The sequence below is a fragment of the Manis javanica genome, chromosome 2 (genome assembly GCF_040802235.1).
Source record: "Manis javanica isolate MJ-LG chromosome 2, MJ_LKY, whole genome shotgun sequence".
Lineage (NCBI taxonomy): Eukaryota > Metazoa > Chordata > Mammalia > Pholidota > Manidae > Manis > Manis javanica.
In genome coordinates this window covers 225,874,539-225,885,574 of record NC_133157.1, presented here as the reverse complement: position 1 = coordinate 225,885,574, position 11,036 = coordinate 225,874,539, and the positions used below count along the sequence as shown (strand labels likewise).

At 54.0% G+C, this 11,036-nt stretch overlaps 1 long non-coding RNA gene across 1 annotated transcript; it reads left to right on the top strand.

The window, feature by feature from the left end:
• Nucleotides 1-5,825: 5,825 nt before the first annotated feature.
• Nucleotides 5,826-6,950, top strand: LOC140848064 (uncharacterized). Its single transcript, XR_012128624.1, has 3 exons — nt 5,826-6,167; nt 6,345-6,565; nt 6,844-6,950. It is a non-coding gene; the product is annotated as an uncharacterized lncRNA (long non-coding RNA).
• The last annotated feature ends 4,086 nt before the right edge of the window (nt 6,951-11,036 follow it).

Sequence of the window (11,036 nt, the reverse complement as noted above, 5' to 3'; positions counted from 1 at the left end):
TGTATTTTACATGTTAGCCCCTTGTCTGATATGTCATTTACAAATACATTCTCCCATCTGTAGGTTGCCTTTTTGTTCTGCTAATGGTGTCCTTTGCTGTACAGAAGTTTTTTAGCATGATGTAGTCCCATGTGTTCATTTTTGCTTTTGTTTCCCTCGCCCGAGGAGATGTGTTCAGGAAAAAGTTGCTCATGTTTATATTCACGATTTTTTGTCTATGTTTTCTTCTAAGAGTTTTATGGTTTCATGACTTACATTCAGGTTTCTGATCCATTTTTAGTTTACTTTTGTGTATGGGGTTAGACAATAATCCAGTTTCATTCTCTTGCATGTAGCTGTCTGGTTTTGCCAACAGCAGTTGTTGAAGAGACTGTCATTTCCCCATTGTGTGTCCATGGCTCCTTTATCATATATGAATTGGCCATATATGGTTGGCTTTATATCAGGGCTCTCTAGTCTGTTCCATTGGTCTGTTGGGCTGTTCTAGTGCCAGTGCCAGATTGTCTTGATTACTGTGCCTTTGTAGTAGAGCTTGAAGTCGGGGAGCATAATGTCCCTAGCATTATTCTTCCTTCTCAGGACTGCTTTGGCTATTTGGGGTCTTTTGTGGTTCCATGTGAATTTTAGTACTATTTGCTCTGGTTCATTGAAGAATGCCATTGGTATTTTGATTGGGATTGTATTGAATCTATAGATTGCTTTAGGCAGGATGGCCATTTTGACAATATTAATTCTTCCCAGCCAAGAGCATGGGATGAGTTTCCATTTGTTAGTGTCCTCTTTAATCTCTCTCAAGAGTGTCTTGTAGTTTTCAGGGTAAAGGTCTTTCACTTCCTTGGTTAGGTTTACTCCTAGGTATTTTATTCTTTTTGATGCAATTGTGAATGGGATTGTTTTCCTGATTTTCAGCCCCCTCTTTGTATGTTGCACCTCTGACTAGAATCCCTTGCCACCTTTTCTGCCTGCTCCACCTTTTGTGAGTAATCTCCGGAATATTTTCTTCACCCATGCTGAGCTGATTTCTCCTCTGAAGCGCCACCACTGGACATGATTTTCTCATCTCTTATCCCTCATGTGCTCATTTCAAACACTCATTGAATGTGAACCATGTGGCAGTTTCACGGATAAACGCTGATTAGAGTGAGCAGTATCACCCTCAAGTCATGGGGCACATAAATGAAAAATTGGATTATTGGATAATTACAGTGCATTAAGTGACAGGAAGGCGGCAGCTGTCTGTAGTGTGGTCTTACCAAAATGTGTAGACGATGCCGCAGAAACAGCACCAATAACAGTGACTATATCTTAGTTTAAGATGACTAACACAACTGTATTAGTTTCACACTGCTGTACAACGGCCACAGGCAGGCACCTCAGAGCAGCACAGATCTGTCACCTCACTGGTTCTGTGGGCCAGGAGATCAGCATGTTAGCCGGGTCCCCTCCTCAGGGCTTCACAGGCTGGATTGAGGTGTCACCTGGGGCTGTGTCCTCACCAGGGGGTCTGGCCAGGGCAGCTCCCTCAGGTTGCTATTGGCAGAACTGGCATCAGGACGAAGGTCCACATTTTCTTGCTAGCTGTCAGCTGGGAGCACACTCGGGTCCCTGCCGTGAGGCGCCTCTGCACACCCTTCAGGCCCAAATCTTTTTCTTCAGAGGGTCCAGGCCCTTTGAAGGGTGCCCCACATTAGGTCAGGCCCACCCGGGATGATCCGCTTCTTTATTAACTCAAAGTGATTAGGGACCCTCCTCACAGCCGCAAAGCCCCTTCACAGCAGCACGGATACCATGGTTTAGTTGAATAGCTGGGAGAAGTGGTGACACAGGGACTGGGATTCTTGGGGCCGTTTTTGAAGCTAGTTTGCCACAACACGTAAGTGTGGTTTTCCCACACGACAGCACAGCGAGCCTGTGCTGAGCATCAGTCAGCCAGCGGCCCAGGCTGTAGGTGCCCCACGTCCTTGTGCGCCCCCAGGATCACTCTGAGAGTGGGGAGGACACGAGGCTGGCCCCACGCAGGCCCTGTGCGGTATCAGGCTTAAAATCAAGACCCAATATTAAGAGCTGCTTGACATCTGGCCATGCTGGGAGGGCCTGGATGGTCTCAACTCAGGCCCCACCCCCAAACTACTCCACTGGATCAGGTCCCTTCTTCCCAAGAGGACCAGGTGCAGTTTCTGTTTATCTCTACACGGTGGATTTCAAGTCCCTGCCGGCCTGCAGAAGTGTTCAAACAAGCCAGCCGCATCCTCCTGCAGGAACTAGGGGGCACCCCCACCCTGACACTTCAGAGCCTGCCTCCTACCGCCCTGGCTGTTTGCTCTGTTCCCGAGTGCATCTCCCATATGCCCAGCGAGGCACGGCACACAGTGTCCTCACCGCAGGGCTGTGCATATGTGTGACTGATTAACTGCAGCCCATCTCACCCGCCCGGTGTTGCATGTCCTGTGTTCAGCCCTCCCATCACCCTAGGGTGGCAGCCCCTCCTCACCAATGGGGTGAACAGCAGGCTGTCAGGCACCCTAGGAGCAACACAGGTTAATCCTGCTCATATTTCTTTTTCAAAAGAGAATCAGATGGCTTTGACTAACTGGGAGGAACTTAGGGAAGGAAACTTACACCCTGTGTTCAGAAGGAGGAGAAGCTGGCAGTCTCAGGGACTCAGTTACCACCACGGCTAAGAGGTCAGCCCCTGAGATCACACTCCTCCATTCACTGCCTCTGGAGTTTGGGGTGGGTTGCCTCACAGTCTTTGTTTATTCTTTTAGTTCATTAGTGAAAAAAAGACATGTTAATAGCAAAACCTAACTCCAAGGTTTGTTGCGAGGGGCCCATCAGTGGGCCCACATCTTGTTTTAGAAGTCAGGGACAGGACCTGTTGTCTTCGTGCCTTAGTTGTGTTGAATAATAAGGAATTCCCAACTGTTGTAATACTTCCCAACTCATTGCAAATTTGTTAGAGAGAGAGAGTCCTCAAGTTACATATTCATTCTGTAAATATTTGTTGAGCCCATGTATGCTCCAGAAAAACATTATAGTTTTTTAATTTAGTATTTAATCTTACTGGAGATTAAATAGTAACCTCAATCGACACAGTTCTGCCATCATGCCATTCTAGAGGAGGGAGACAGAAAGTAAACACTTGTGTTAGATGGAACTGCTCTGGAGATAAAAAATCAAGGTAAACAGGAAACTGAGATCAGGAAAAAGGGTGACTTGCATGAGACTTCCAGGGAAAGTCACAGACTAGTCAGCATTTGCGTAGAGACCAAAGAAGGTGATAGAGCCATTTAGTTATAAAGGAAGCTGCTTGTACAAAGGTCCTGGGGCAGAGTCTGCTTTGTGTATGTGAGGCCCGTGAAGGAACTAGTGTGGGAACAGAGTGAGCCAGGGTTGGGGGAAGTAGCAGAATGCTTCAGCGAGGTGAGCAGGCCCAGGGACTGAGGATGGAGTGGGGGGCTCGTGTAGATGACGTACGTTCTAGAACCGACCCTAAGGACTCGAGCTTTTAATCTGAATGAGATGGGATGCCGGTAGAATGACTGTGATGGAGTTATTGCATATTTTTTGCAATTACATATAACAGTGGAGTCCAACATATTTTTTAGAGGCTCTCGTGTGGTCTGAGGTTTCTTTCTGAGTCTGGACTGTAAGGCTTGTACGCCGGGCCGATCTGCGCCTCTGGGCCCTCAGGCTGGCGCCACAGAGAGGCTCCCTCATGGTTCTGGCGTCCTGTCGCCTCCTCTTCAGGTCCTGGCCCAATGCCCCCGGTTCAGACGTCCGGCCACTGTTTCTGAACCGAGAGCTCGGGAAGGAAATTCTCCTTGGCTTCCTCTCGGTGCTCACCCTGCTCTAGAGAACGTCCCCTGCACTGGACCAGGGGCAATGCTGGGTCAAGTTTCTCAGCAGGGACTATAAAAAGATACTTCACCTCTTCACTCACATGGATGTGAAATATCTCTCAATTCTTAAGCTGGGACTAGGGCAGTGGATGACTGCATTTCTGAAGTGAACAGCATAGTTATAATGAGCACTTGGGGGGAGAGAGGAAATATTCACCCTGATTCATACCGCAGATTGAAGGTAGGACAAGTAGTTCTTGAACATCCTGATTAGATTTAAATCTTGTTTTAGCAGCGGCAGCTCAAGTTAATGTTTGCTCCGTGCAATAAGGTCGTGTGGATTGACACATAGGTAATCATGCTATTTATCTTCTTAGAAAACTCTCGCCTGGGCAACTGTGATCATTCAGTGCTTGAGAAGGCTGGGGACAAAAGGCACTCTGGCAAGAGAGGAGAACAAGGGGTCCTTGGCTGCGGGCTGGTCCGCTCGGTGGGAAAGGCGCCCCACGGCCCTTGCTCTGCTCCAGCTCAGTCAGACATTCTGGTCTGTTGTCACACCGGCCAGGTCGCTGAGCTTCCCCATCGCACACTTGCTTCCCTCTCCCTGGGGCCCCCAGTCGGTCTCTGGTCCTCTGCCCTACGAAAGGCTTCCTTACCCACCCTTGTTCTCCTTTCCCATCTCTTTGGATCTTCCTTAAGAAAACCTCCCCCACCCTCTCCCTCACATGCACTGAGCAGGCGCTCCCCTGACGCAGTGAGCAACTGCTTTTCTGAAACACAGGCCAAATCCCATCACTTACTCGCATAAAACTCTTTTACTGGCTTATTACCTGTGGAATGGACATCACAAATCTGTCTCGGGTCAAGATGCTCATGATTGGCGGCCCTGTACCTCTGGAAGGCCCCTTCCCACCTCACTTTGCCAGGGATGCCCACTGTGCACCACCCACGCACCCCTCCCCCGTTCTGCCACAGCACGTGGACTGGGGCACAGAGGGTGACAGGCGCTGCAGCGGCAGGAATCCTTGGTAGGCAGGACGGTCCCCACACCGTGGGACAGAGGCCAAAGGTAAGGCTGAAAACATTGAAGGACGTGAACCCGAGCTCCTCGATCCTGGATTTAAGTAAATATTGGGATATCTTTATGTAGATATAGATATAGAATCGCTGTACTCATCCCGCATCCCTCCCGCCCTGTCTCCCGGCAGGATTCCTGAGAGTTCCTGTGTACTGATGTGTCCCCAGCCAACTCAGTTCTAAGTCCTCACAATGGACCTTACAGCCTCGTGAATCAAGTCCACCTGGTCCCAGCCAACAGCCTGTGCTCTGTATTCACCCCGCTGGCCCTTCACAGCAGCTGACATGGCTGACCCCCACTTCCGTATGAACACCTCTGTTCTCTGGGATTGCGTGACACCCACCAAGCTGGCTGCTGCCTGATTGCTGCCTCTCCCCCAGCTTTCCCTGGATGCCTCCTTCTCCAGGAACGTAGGAGTTGCCAGGTGCAGGGGCTCAGCCCCCTTTCCCCAGCAGGAGTGCGTATGGGGAAGGGGCCGCCTCGTGGCCATGGCAGTCGGTGCCCCCTCCATGCTGAAAGCTCTCACAGTCACATCCTCAGCCGAATCTCCTCTCTGAACTCCAGGCACACATGCCCAGCCCCATAGAGAGGGCCCTCTTGGGGGCCTTTAGGCGCGTCAAGCTGACCTTCCGAAACTGGAATTGTGGGTCCCCGCACTACCACTCCCAGCTTCTCCCACACTCACAATTTGTTCCAGCCAATGGCTCCTTCAACCGCCAACATTCAGGTATAAATACAAGTGCCCCTCTCCCATGCCTCACCTGGCAGCAGCGAGTCCCTCAACAGCACCTCCAGAACATTCCAAATGGCCTCTGCTCGCCACCCCACAGCTGCCAGCCGGGGCCCAGCCCATTCTCCTCACCTGGACTATTGCCACACCTCCTACGTGATTCCCCTCGCCTCCTACCTTGCTCTCCCAGATCTGCCAGAGGGCACTTTGGAAGACCTTTGCCAGTTCTTCATTACTCTTAGAAGAAAATCCAAGCCCCTACCCAGCTCTCAAGACCTCCCTGACCATGTTCTACCTGATCTCAGCTCTCCTCATTCTCCCTCAGACCCTCCATTCAGAATCCCTCAAACGTGACAAACTGCTTCCTGCCACAGGACATTTGCATATACTGTCCCTTCACCCTGGAATCCCCTCACCTCCCTGCCAGACCATTGCTTGGCCGCCTCCTTCCCAGCATCCAAGTTTCAGCCCAAATGCAATCTACTCAGAGGTTTTCCATCCAGTCTCCCTGAGACAGGTACCCTATCGTATCACCCCAGTCTATCTCAATTACAGTCCTTGTCAGGGTCTTTGTATTGGGTACATGTGTGTGTCTTTAAGCATTGCACTGTCTCTCTGTCTCCACTAGAATAAAACTTTCTTAAAAGCAGAAGTGATTCCCTTCTAACTATTGACTCTCTTGTGTCTAAAACAGTGCCTGGTTAAGTTCACAGCTGCTCTCTGGTACATCATAGACCATATGGAGATGGAGCCGCAGCCCGAGGACCTCAAGCCTGGAGGTAACCGCCAGCTGAAGAGCCCACTGCCCACATCTTGGCCTCCACTTCCCCGGAGGGCACCATCTCTATGGGCTACCACCCAGTACAAGGGAGTGAACAGTGCAGTGCCCACCAGGTGCCAGGAGACGCAGGAAAGGTAAGTCCCGAGGCAGTGCATCGCCTCCGGAGAACAGCCACCCTTACCTCCATTTGTCTCCTCTGCTCACTGGCTACAGGAAAAGTCCCTTTTCTTTAACCTTTCTCATCTCTGAGCCTCAGCATCACCATCTGTAAAATGGGGCAACAAGGTCCCCTCTCCTGGGGCCCGACTGTGGGGACGATGCTTGTCTATGCGGCTCAGACACTGTCATGGCCCCTCCTGCCTTGACTCATCCTCTGACCATTCTGGGATTTCTCTCTTTGGTCTTGAACTAGGAGGACCCAGGACACTGACCCTCAAGGAAGCCACCGCCGCCTTGTGCCTCTTTCCCCAGACGGACCTTCCAGGAGAACGTCAGGCCGCTGAGTTGAGCCCAGAGTCGGTTTCCAAGAGGATCAGTGCGCTCCGCACCCGCTCTGCTCACGAACCCCCGAGCCCACCGAGGAAGGAAACCCTTCCTTAGCGGACAGCCTGGGGAGGAGGGTGTCTGGTCCGGAGAAGAGAGGCTCAAGGGGCCCCACCTGACCGTGCCCCAGCGCTCCCGAGGGCTTCAAGTGCAGGAATATCCAAGCCAGGAAAGCGGCTCATCTGGAGGAGCCGGGAAGATGGGCGCTGAGCCCTGGCCCCACCAGGCACTGGCTTCCTGCTCTGGAAAGGCACCTGTGGCCCGAGTGGAGGGGACGGTGTGACAGTGTCCCTAGGTGCCGTGGGAGGGACGGGAGGTCCACCTCCCAGCACACGGCCATGCCGCTCGTGGGCAAGCACCCACGCGGACCACAGAGGCGCGCGCAGCCCGGCCCTGCACGGGAGTCCAGCCCAGAGAAGCGGAATGGATGGCTTCGCCCCCTCTCTGCATCTGGACTGGTGGGTCCGTTACAGCAGGGACAGGGTTCTGAGGTTCTTGGGCGCCACCAGTGCCGGGTGGGGAATGGGGTCACCGGGTGAGTGCTAACTGACCCATAGAGGGAAAAAAGGAAAGTGACTTCTCCCTGGCTTCTCTCCCCATTTTTATCTGTCTGAAAACCAATCCTCACCGCTGTAGGGACACAGCCCATTCTGGAAGGAAGAGCTGGTCATGGAACACGCCTGGCGAGAAGGTCGCCCCCGCGCCGGGGTCAGGGCGGCGCTGCTGACTGGGTCACAGCAGAAAGCTCGGCCGACGCCCCTCCCCTTAGCATTTGCATCCTCCTAGGCAGGCTGTTTCACCTCAGTGTGTGCGTCCTGGAAAGGTCCATGGTGGTCAAAAAGTCCTCACAGAGTGGCTAAAGGGACGGCAGAAGATGCCAGCAGAGTGCCGGGCTGCCGGGTCCCCAGGAGGTTGGTGGGCGAGTTCTCAGGCATGGAGGCTTGTCCGGACGTCCCGAGCCTGTGAGACGATTCTTCAGCTTTGAGCCTTCAGGATGGGCGCTCTGGAGGCAGTAGGGCGGAAGGCTGAGGTGGGCAGAGCAGAGGGTGGCTGGTGCCCACCAGGCAGGAAAGAAGCCAGACTGTGCAAGGCAGTGGTGTGGGAAGGAGGGCGCAGAAGGAGAGAGGCGGGGTTGCGGAAGGAGAAGGTACCTTCATCTCGCTTGCCAAATGTTCCTCATTTCCAGGGAGCCAGCACGCTGAGGAGATCACCGTGGCGCGAGGACAGGCACCCGTGGAGAGAGGCAGGCGCAGGAAGAGCCAGGCAGCCGGGTCTGCCGTGCGGCTGACGTGAGAACAGCCAGAGTGTGTGCCGACCCCGCCGGCACCAGCCAAGGCTCCCTGGCAAGATGAAGCCGAGTGGACCCTGAGAACAGGCTGGGGTTGCTGTCAGGGTAGGGCAGAGAATGGGGTGGGGGGCAGCAAGGGCGTCCTGCAGAGGGGATGCCCTTCACTGGGAACAGCAGGGCACATGGCTATTGTGAAGGCAGCAATCCTCAGAGCTTGGGGCCAGAAAGGCCGCAAGCCCAGACTGTGAATACCTGCCATGCCATCCAGGGAAGGCCAGATGGCCGCAGGCGTGGAAGGGCCTAGAAGAAGGGGCTGGGCATGCGCCACGACCTTGTAGCTGCCCAGTCCGGGCGTGGGCATGCTCAGAACATTCAGGACAAGGATCTGGGAACTGCTGCAAGACGGAGCTCGGAGGGCTAGAGGGGCACTGGGCGTCGGAGGGAACGGAGCTGCGCCCAGCCGCGGATGGGGAGGAAATCCCGTCTCTGTCCCTCAGCCCCAGAGGATGTTTGTATAAGGAAATTATACAAATGAATTACAGTCCTTGTCAGGGTCTTTGTGTTGGGTACTTGTGTGTGCCTTTAAGCATGGCATTATCTCTCTGTCTCCACTAGAATAAACTTTCTTAAAAGCAGAAGTAAGTAGGCCCAAACCCGGGGCCCTACTATTTTCTGCATGTGCAGAGCCCACAGCCTGACTCCTCTGGCTTCTCAGCAGGTCACCTGGTCTGCAGGCTGGGCGCCCCTGGCTTTGTCTGGTGACATCTGAGAACTGATGCGGCCCAGGCCTGTGGCAGCGTCGTTTTCTTGCCCAAATGGCCTGGTCCTGGCACTTGACTAGCACACTCCAACAGGGCAGGGCCTAGGGGGACAGAATTTAAAGGCAACACAATACTCAATAATTGGGATAGAAAATTTTAACTCAACATTTAAGAAACATCAGAATCAATGCAAAAAACCAATCCATGAGTGAAATAGCAAAGTTTAGGCTCCAGTTCTTCCTTCTGCCTCAGCACCTATAATGGCCAGGACTTTATTATTGATCTTGTCTTGACTTAAAATTTTATCATTCATATTATGTATCTCAAGCCTCAGCAAAACCCTAGGGGGCGGTGATCACCCATCCCCATTGACAGGCACAGAAAAGGCACACAGCTCCCCCTGGCCGCTGGCCCTCGGCAGGAGGCCGGTGCGGCTGGCTCCCTGTGCACCCTCTTCCCCACGGTGTTCGCGGAGGGAGTCCGGAGCCCGCTGGGGGACGAGGCCGGGCCTGCTTTCAGCTGCAGGGGTTGTTCTCCACTGTAGTGTGAGACAGAAAGATGTACTAACACAGTCAGCTGTGAGATCTTTGCTATCACTACGTACGAGGCAGCCAGCTAAAAGTAAGGTAAAACTCAGGGCGCTAAGTTAAGGAAAAGGGTCAAGGTGATTCTTGGATGTGGTGACACGTGAAGCACCTTGATCATAACGATCTGCGGGCTGAGGCTGCTGCTGGCGAGGCCCTTCCTCGTTCTGAACATCAGGTGCATCAACCACGCAACGGTGTCTGAACACCTGGCAGCACAGACATGTTTGGACTGGGAGATTCATTTCCATGTCTCCATGCCCTCTCAGGAGCCCACAGCTACACAGGGGTCTCAGCAGGCCGGCCCAGTCAGCCCTCTGCTCTGGCTTCCCTCCATGGGTCCTGGCGGTCACCCTCGGTCTCCCATTGCCCCAGGCTACCAAGTCAGTGAAAACACCACGAGGCTCAGCCCCACGCAGGTCCCGGGGTGAGGCCAGCCTGCCTCACCTGTCAGCGGGGACGGGAGCTAGCCGGAGCCCTCCTACCCTGGGAGCTTGGCATGGGCTGGATCCCGTCCTCCCCACCTTTAGGAGAGTCCTCAGGCCACGACTCCTGATTTCATTCTAGAAGCCCCTGCCCTTGAACCCTGCCGTAGATGGAATGTTTGGGTCCTGCTCCCTACAGATTCACACGGTAGAGCCCTAATGTGATGGGTGAGGAGGTGGGGCCTTTGGGAGGTGCTCAGGTCATGAGGGTGGGGACCCATCTTGGGTTTGTGCTCTTATGAAGAGACCCCACTGGGCTCCCTCGCTCCCTGCGCTGTGCGGGGACACAGTGAGCAGTGTCGCCCCAGGAAGGGAGCCCCCACTTGGCTTCGCAGGGCCCTTATCTCGGGCTTCCAGAGCGGCGAGGGAGGAATTCTACCCCCGTCTGTGGTCTTCTACTCCAGCAGCCCCAACACACTAAGATGAGCCCATTGGGTGGGCCCTGGTGCTCCCCGCACCCGGAGTGAGGAGACAGCACACAAACTGAGCCTGTGTGGCTTCTGCCCAGCGTCTAGGCCACCATTCGCCGTGTAGGTGAGTCACAGAAGTCATCTCTGTCCTGTCCACACCCTTCCCTGTCCAACCCTGACTTGGGAGGTTCATGTGACACAGTCACAGTCCGAGGGCCTCATTCTGCCCAGTGTTGCTCTTGGTAACCTGTTTGATACCTGCGTCCTGTTCTCATTGTCCTCCCAGGAACAAACCCCAAACTGTGACCCCTGAAGGCTGGCACCGTTTCCCTTGCTGCCCCCTCAGCCTTTCAGGTGGGGTGCGGGTCCTCAGGGTGGGGCTCATGGTCCCTGGCGGCTCTGAGATGCTTCCCAGGCACCGTGGTCACAGCTGTCACCCTCTGTCTTCTCTCCTCGAGGGACCAGCTGCGGGGCCCGGCATTCTCTGCCCCAGGTGACACAGCACCAGCTCCTCACATGTCATGGTGTCTGGGG